The sequence below is a fragment of the Cucurbita moschata genome, unplaced genomic scaffold (genome assembly GCF_002738365.1).
Source record: "Cucurbita moschata cultivar Rifu unplaced genomic scaffold, Cmos_1.0 Cmo_Scf00047, whole genome shotgun sequence".
NCBI classification, from domain to species: Eukaryota; Viridiplantae; Streptophyta; class Magnoliopsida; order Cucurbitales; family Cucurbitaceae; genus Cucurbita; species Cucurbita moschata.
Genome location: NW_019268563.1, coordinates 683,019 through 691,705, shown reverse-complemented (window position 1 = coordinate 691,705; position 8,687 = coordinate 683,019). Strand labels below are relative to the sequence as shown.

The window sequence follows — 8,687 nt, the reverse complement described above, 5'->3', positions numbered from 1 at the left end:
TCATGATTCTTAAAAAAATTTCAATGCATGTGATTTCGTTTTTAACAAGTCGAGTTTATTTACTCACAAGATGAAATTGAAGTCTTAGAAATAAAACGTTAAACATAATACTATGCAAACAACGAAGAAAAGAAATTGTGTACAACTCTACGATGGAGAACAATAAATACATTTATGGTACTCTTTGCCCAACAACTTGGACCACATAAAAAGGGCATTGGCCAATTTTGTCTCCTCTTTTTGATGTTCATAATAAACGTGTCAATCTAAAAAAAGAGTACATAATCATTGATATATGACTTATTTTTAGTTAATATCATTATGGAAAGCATTGTTCTTAGTCTCCCCCAATTGCAAATAAAACCAAACATATTGTAATTATTCATATTCATGATTCAGAATCTAAATCGGTACATGATGGTCACGATATTCTCCTACAACATGGTCACGTTACTTACTCCCTCGCATATAAAAGTGAAAACTATCCCAAAATCTAACACGAGTTTTTTCAGGATGCTTTGTTCTTACCCACATATTTCTTAGGAAATAGTCGGGGGAGGGTAACCCAATATAAATGACTCAAAATAAAGCATGCTTTAACTTTGAAATTCTTATCATTTAAACAAATAATAACTTTCAATTTTTTTAAGTTTTTCTCAACCAACCTATCTTCAAGATAGCTTTCCTTAGGGTGTGGCTCACCTTTATTTATATACTCATTTGTTCAAGCAATATAGGGACGCATTTCCAAAGAGAAGTTTATGGAGAGCAACACAAAGGCTACAATTGGTACATGCAAACGTCTATGGACCCATCAGACCTCTTTCCAACAGTAGGAAGAAATATTTCATAAGGTTTATGGTTGATTACAGCCGTAAGGTGTTGATATATTTTCTTGCTGAAAAATTTGAAGTCTTTACTATCTTCAATAATTATAAAAATCTTTTTCACGTTTATTTCTTTTTGAAAAGCATTGTTGTTAGAAAATAAAACCAAAACATAACTCTTTCAAGCAATGGTTAGTAGTACCCTTTTGCAGTGGGTCACACTGCAACACAGCTACCCAGCTCATTAAAATTTCATGAAATGGTACTCTTCAAAACACTATTATTCAACAAGAAGTTAAAAACAAAGTAAGAAACATAAAAAAGTAACATTAGTCTCTTTCTTCTTTGTCTGATCGAGAGTAGGTATATGTGAGTAGTTGTCGGTGGCGGGATGACTGTGTTAGACGAACACGACTCTCCACAATGGTATGATATTGTCTACTTTGAGCATAAGCTCTCATGGCTTTGCTTTAAGCTTCCCCAAAAGGCCTCAAACCAATAGAGTTAGTATTCCTCACTTATAAATCCATGATCGTTCCCTAAATTAACCGATGTGGGACTTCCATCATCCAACAGACTGTGGCGCCGTAATAACTAAATTGTTTCAGATTTGGTGACCATTGTCATGAAAACCTTGAATCCAGATCTCGAAAATACGATCCATTGCCCTTCACCTTTGGCATGGTTATGTTTAATAGCGACAAAGCAATGCTCATAAATACATAGAACTAGTAGTAGCCGACTTTCTTGGTCTCGAAAACAAGGAAAATAGCGATGCACGGCTGCCAGAGAGGAAGGAGACATTGATTATTACTAGGGCAACTTCGAAAATCCTACACTCGTTAAAGAAATCTGGTGCAAATAATATTTGTTCTAAAAAATGTGAATGAATAAAATAGAATTGTGCTGTAGCGACCTCCTTTTTCTTTTAAAATAAGATCACTACTACATGCATGTCATAACTTTTGTACTTTTGTTCGTAGAAAAAAATCATTTTAATAATTCACTTTAAAGATTGTCATAGACTTAAATGTTCATAAATTCATTTGAAATTTAGTAACATAATAACGTAGATGAAAAACCAGAATATTTAGTGTTCTTCGTGATGTTATGTAGACCCTATCCCTCCATTGTATCCATCAACCGGTTAGCTAGTGCTAGCCCGATGAGTCATGCCTAGGGGTATGTGAGCCTGCTTAGTGAGCTCATGTGCGCATATGTAGATTGTGTGTAGAGAAATACTACACATCCAACCTTGCTTGAACTGAAAGCAGCCCAAGGCATGCCATGATGTTTTAAAATGATTTGTTCAACCATATAGGATTTGTTTAAATTTTCCAAGCTCAATAATGGAGTTACTTACTAAGTATTTATTACAACAGTATTCAAGCGTGCTACTCTTATTTTTCAAGTAAAAGTAAGACACTCGTGTATGAATGACAGCGTCGCGATAGAAGCCATAGAACCAATGTTTGAATATTCTTACTCATATCTTTTAAGTAGCCTTTAAGTTAGTTCAGCTTTTTTATTTAACTCTAGTGTATCTTTTATGAAATAATTTAAACCAAAGGTTTTCCACAAAAATTAATATTCCAAAATCATGACATGTAGCGTTTACCTGATAATAAGGTTTATGCGGTGGAGAGTAGGGAGGAGGAGAATTATTGATTGGAGATAACAACCATACACGTTTTTCTCCTAATTATTTCAAAATGAGAACATTAATTTATAAAAGGAATTGGGAGACTTCTTTCACTTTTATGTTATAAAGCAATTGAGAGACATTTGTTTGCTCACAATATGACAATGGGTCTTCTCCATCTTCCTCTTCTTTCCTCCATCTCTACGCTTACCTCCCCACGAAGTCTTTCTTCTCATCCTAATAAGCTTACCTCCCCACCAAATCTTTCTTCTTATCCTAACGTTTATGTTCCTTTCCAAATGATTAAGCGATCGACTATCGATACAAAAGTTTATAATACTTCTGTTGTTCGGCGGTCTGCAAATTACCAACCTCCTATCTGGAAGCATGAATTTGTTGAATCGCGGAGTGAATTCACTATAATTTAGTTTGAATATTATGAATATGTTATCTCCAATTATTTTTCACCTATCTACCCACAACAAAGTCATTGTTTAATTTTAGGGGGAAAAGAGTTTAAATAGGAGAGATATGCTAAAAAGAAGAGTGAATCTGATATTGAACAAACAATTATTATTGGATGGAGATAGTTTGAGACAATTGGAGCTAGTCGACCAACTACAAAGGCTCGGACTGTCATACCACTTCCAAATAGAAATAAATCAAGTGTTAGAGAATATGAATGAAGAGTTCCGGAGTGGAAAGGATTTAGAGTGGAACAACAACTTATATGCCACGGCTCTTCATTTTAGGATTTTAAGGCAACACGGCTATTATATCTCGGAAGGTAACCCATTTCTTTTTCAAATTCCATTTTGTTGTTTTTTTTTCTTTTTTATATTTCGTTCTCTCAAATAATTTTTATTTTAACAATTTGGATTGCATTTCTTTTTCTCTTAATACAAAATTTCAAAACCCTAATCGACCATGTCACTACGAGCGAGAGAGCGAAGGAAAGTGCGAAGGGAATGAAGGAGAAGACGGAGGATATGGCGAAGGAGGGGACGAAGAAGGCGACCATTTTCTCTCAAATAATTTTTATTTTAACAATTTGCGCATGTTGGAATTGCATGTTTTATTTATCGTTGCCTTCATAGCTTTCTTCGTATAACTAAATGTCAATACCATTGAGAATGCAATGTAAATACATTCATATATAAACATTAAAACTGTATAATGTATGCATATGTAATTGGTTGAACTTCGATTTAATATATTATAGGTAAATTTATACAAAGCTTCAGCAATCAATTCTCTTTTGGGTTCTATATTAGAGTTGGATTTTTACGTTCAATACAATAGTAAGATTTCCGATTTTTTTGAAAGAACAGGCCTACATCTAGGATGTGAGAACGAGAGAGTTTATATGCTAATGTATTTGTAAAGCATCAATTTTTTTTATGGGGGTTTTTATGGGGCTTGAAGGAGCTGCTTTGGCAGCTTCTATTTAATCGTAGATGGTTTTCTTGGTTGTGGTCGTTCACATGCTTAAGTCTCATAAATGTAAGCTCACATGGAAAGGATTCTCTTTGAAGCTTTTCTGCAATGTATTATTCTGATTCACTTCGACGTCCAACTTTATTTGGACTCAAATCTTCCTATATTGTGATAACTTTATTTGAAATTTTAAATGCATCATCACCTACTTTAGTTGATGTAGGTGGACAAGAGCTTGGAGGAATTCATTACGTCACATTATTTGTCGAAGTAAGAATCTTGCTTATCGATGTAACCTATAACCTGTATAGCAACTGTAAGAGTAAGTGCACTATCTCTCATTGAAGTAAGAGTAAGTGCACTATCTCTCATTGAAGTGTTGTGATATTGTGGCTTAGTTGCATGGTTGAACTTGTTTTCATTAGTTGTCTTGTTGTGGTATTATTTCTATTTTTTCTATTTTTCATAAAGTGGACCGTCATTCAAACATTTAGCCAAGACACAAGACCTCTAAAACCATATGTTTTCTTATTATTACTCTTTAAAATTCTCATATTCCAACCCCATCCCTAGATGAAGCTGGCTGGAAGAATTTATTATGGGTTGGAAAAACCGTTTTATTCCTTTTCGAACCTTAGTATTTTAGTATTTTTTTTGTGTTGTCATATATGTTTAGAATACATTGCATATCATAGGTGACAAACTTCACATCAGTTTGTTTACCGCCCTATGCTGCTTAAAATTCTCTCAAAGTTATCAAATAGAGTAAAGTTAGTCTATTGGAACTTTTTTTTTTTTTTAAATAGACCTAGAAAAACTCCTCAATACTAGAAGGTTAGCACGAGAAAGGAGCGATAAGCCTATGACCTACACATATAGATGTACACATGCTACCTTCTTTTTATTCTGTTTATTAAACCAAGCAAATGCAATATAAAATTAAAGATGGTTGGTTATTGGTTATTTATAGGAAATGGAAGGTGATAGAAGACTTACAATACAAAGGCATGAAGCAGTCCCAGACAATCGAGCATCGATCCAAATAACTGAATACTCATTTTGTATTGTTTGAAGAACTTTTTTATTATACAAAATTACTTAATACTCATTTTGTAATGTAAATAGATGATGAAGTTTCAATTGTGAATGGAAATTACAGTATTTCACTTGCAATAAATTGTTCATGTGTGGATTTAGTTAAAAATGAATACATGAATAGATTTTTTTATTTATCAAAATATAATTAATGAAATGATAATTTAATAATAAATGACCAAATGACATTGTTAGTATAAGATTAAAGCTATGAATACTATATTATAGCGTTAAAAAAATGTTATAATAAGTTAAAGATAACATAACATTTTAGCTATATTCAACTGCTATAGCTTTAATAAAATGCTATGAAATATTTTTATAACAATGTATATAAGCTATAGTTTTATACTATATTATAGCATATATTATAGCTATAAAAAAACGCTATAAAAAGTTTTAGACTTTTAATAACATGGGCTGTCACGACGTACGAAAAACGCTATAAAAAGTCTATGATAGCGTTTTTCGTATGTTATCGAATTCATTATTTGTTGTAGTGCCAAATACTTTAAATCTAGTGGTGATGAAATAATTTGTACTATGGTAAGGCATGCTCTTGAACTCCCATTTCATTGGAGAATGCCAAGATTGGAGGTTAGATGGTTCATCGATTTGTATCGAAGAAAACCTGAACCGAATCTTGAGTTGTTAGATTTGGCCATGTTAGACTTCAATATTGTCCAATCCACAAATCAAGATGACCTGAAATATGTCTCTAGGTAATAAGTTTAATTGTCAATTATGATTTTTTTTAAATTGTGAAAAAAAAAAATTTAAAAGAAAATATAATCTAGGAAGTCTTTTTATATTTGATATTATTTTTCACCTAATTCTTGTTTAAAAATTGAACCTAATGTATTGTAATGGTTTATTTGGTATATACGAAGGTGGTGGAAGAGCGTTGAGCTCGGACAAAAACTCGATTTTGCAAGAGATAGATTGATGAAAAATTTCTTTTGGTCGGTGGGAATGGGATGCAAACCTCATCTCGGATATCTTAGAAGAATGTCTACTAAAATTACTTCATTAATAACAATATATAATTGACGATGTTTATGACGTGTATGGAACTTTGAATGAACTTGAACTCTTCACCGATGCTGTCGAGAGGTAACTTCTACCCACTAAATCGAACCAAATTTAACAAAAAAAAAAAAAAAGTTTTACCAAGACAAATAATTGGTGTTCAAAATTGTCGTAATTAATAAATGAAGGTTTTATTCAACAAATGATTATATGTTGATATTCTTAGATGGGATATTGGCGCAATTGATGCATTGCCTATTGCCTAACTACATGAAGATATGTTTTATTGCTCTCCACAACACAATCAACGATGTGGCTTTCGATGTTGTTAAGAATCATGGAGTCAATGTCATTCAATATCTAAGAAAAATGGTAAATATTTTTTCATTAGATTAAATTTTATGCTAAATGAAAAATTCTGTGTTTTTTTTTTTTTTTTTTTTTTTTTTTTTGCATTAAGATAATTTTATGATACCGTAACTCCTTCGACATTAAAAATGTTGTAGTGGATAGATTTATGCAAAACGTTCTTGATAGAGGCAAGATGGCACTACACCAATTATAAGCCAACATTCCAAGAGTATTTAGACAATGCATGGATTTCAGTATCGAGATCTCTTCTTCTCGTTCATGCTTACATCTTTGCCACAAACTCAATAATGAAAGAGGATTTGGAATACTTGGAAGACTATCCTGATATTATTTGACATTCATCCATGATCTTTCGTCTCACCAATGACTTAGCTTCATCATAGGTATTTCTTTTAAAATAAAATTCTTCATGCTATTAATTTCCTAATTTTCTAGCATGTGGACGAATAACACTAAGAATGAAAATTTTCTATTTCATAGGATGAAGTAGAGAAAGGTGAAGTTGCTAAGTCTCTCCAATATTACATGAATGACACAGGTGCCTCTGAACATGAAGCACGAAGATATATAAAGGATTTGATTATCGAGTCTGGAAGAAATTGAATGAAATTCAAATGTTGAATTATTCACCAATCATCTCTCAAGATTTCATTGAAATGGCGTTAAATGTCGCTAGAATTTCTCACACAGTCTACCAACATAGAGATGGACATACTTTGGAGGATCAAGAGACCAAGGATCGTGTCTCATCTTTATTCATCATCAAGCCTACATAGATTCATACACATTGACAACAAATATTATATATTGTTTAATGAAGGGTTGTTTGATAAATTTATGGAGAGTAACAATTATGGAATTTGATTTAAAGGTATTCGTGGAATAGTTAGGGAATGTATTTTATATACAGAGTGTTAATAATTTTTTTCTTTTTAAGCTTGATTTTTTAGATTTTATCAACGATAGGTGAATTTCAAGATGAGGTACATAGAAAAATTTTAGGAACTTAAAAAATATATAAAAGAAAATAATAAAAAAATTATTAATAAAGGTTTTACTTTGAACACAAGTTCTACTTTTAGTTTTCGGCCTCATACAATTAGAGATTGTGTTCCTTATAAACTCGTGATTTTCTTAAGCTGTCGGACAAAGTACATCATTTGTTCGATGCTCAAGTCACCTTTGACTTTATCTTCGAGGCACACAATTTTTTTGTTCGACACCTGAGGATTCTATTGACATGGCTAAATTAAGGACATGACTTTGATACCATATTACAAATCACGATCTACACAATGGTATGATATTGTCTACTTTGAGCATAAGTTCTTATGGCTTTACTATTAGTTTCCCAAAAGGCCTTAATAGAAATGACGTTCCTTACAAACCCATGATCTTCCTCTTAATTAGACAATAACGTGCTACTCCTCTCAATAATTCTCATCCGCCTCCTGTCTAAATATCCTTCATAATCTAAATACGCATAATTGTATAGTTTGTAAGTTGATTGAGTTTGTTTGTAAACAGTCTAGCATTCTTAGAAGTAGTTAGATACCTTGGTATCGACGTAGTTGCTTTCGAGTGCCTTTTTCTACGGTTAGTCATATGGCGACGAATAAAACTAATTAGCATAAGACACAAGACAGATCAACTCTGTGCAGGTGGATGAGTTGATTGACTGATTGAAGGCTGATTTAGCAGGTGCAAATGGTAACCTCGAGTCCCAAAATTTGAATTCTTATATATAATTGGCTCTTAAAATTGTGGGCTTTTAACTAGAAAATCTTCATAAATGTTATGGTGGATTTGAAATAGAGCCTTAAAATCAAACAAACGAAGCTGAAACTTTCTAGGTATGAGTATATTGTTTGTTTGTTTTTTTTTCTTTTTTCAAAATTCTCCATCCACAGTACACCTCATGAGCTCACTTTTATCCCTTAAATCACAAAATTTGAACCACGGACCGTTACACAGTGATGTTGAAACCCATGTACTTTGAAATTTGATTAAAATAATAATGAAGTTTTTTGCTTTTATAAATAAATAAGAAAATACCACTAAAATACAACACTAGGAGATCAAACTATTTAAAATACATGAAATACAGGATAAGGAACTTAAGACTTTTTATTGCCAACTGCCCACGTGTACCTTTGCCTCGGCCGCTGCGTTAAACTCCACCCAAAAAGAAAGTTATAGCAGCTTAAATGAGTATATAAAATATAGTTAGTAAGAAGTTTGCTAGTAGTTCATATTTCGTTATTAAGTCTTATTGATGTTGTTCA

At 32.3% G+C, this 8,687-nt stretch overlaps 1 long non-coding RNA gene and 1 pseudogene across 1 annotated transcript; both read left to right on the top strand.

The window, feature by feature from the left end:
- The first annotated feature begins 2,578 nt into the window (after positions 1 to 2,578).
- On the top strand, positions 2,579 to 7,178 carry LOC111434922 (annotated as a pseudogene).
- LOC111434989 lies at positions 3,881 to 5,080 on the top strand. The gene is made up of 2 exons (XR_002709015.1): positions 3,881 to 4,228; positions 4,877 to 5,080. It is a non-coding gene; the product is annotated as an uncharacterized LOC111434989 (long non-coding RNA).
- Positions 7,179 to 8,687: the final 1,509 nt, after the last annotated feature.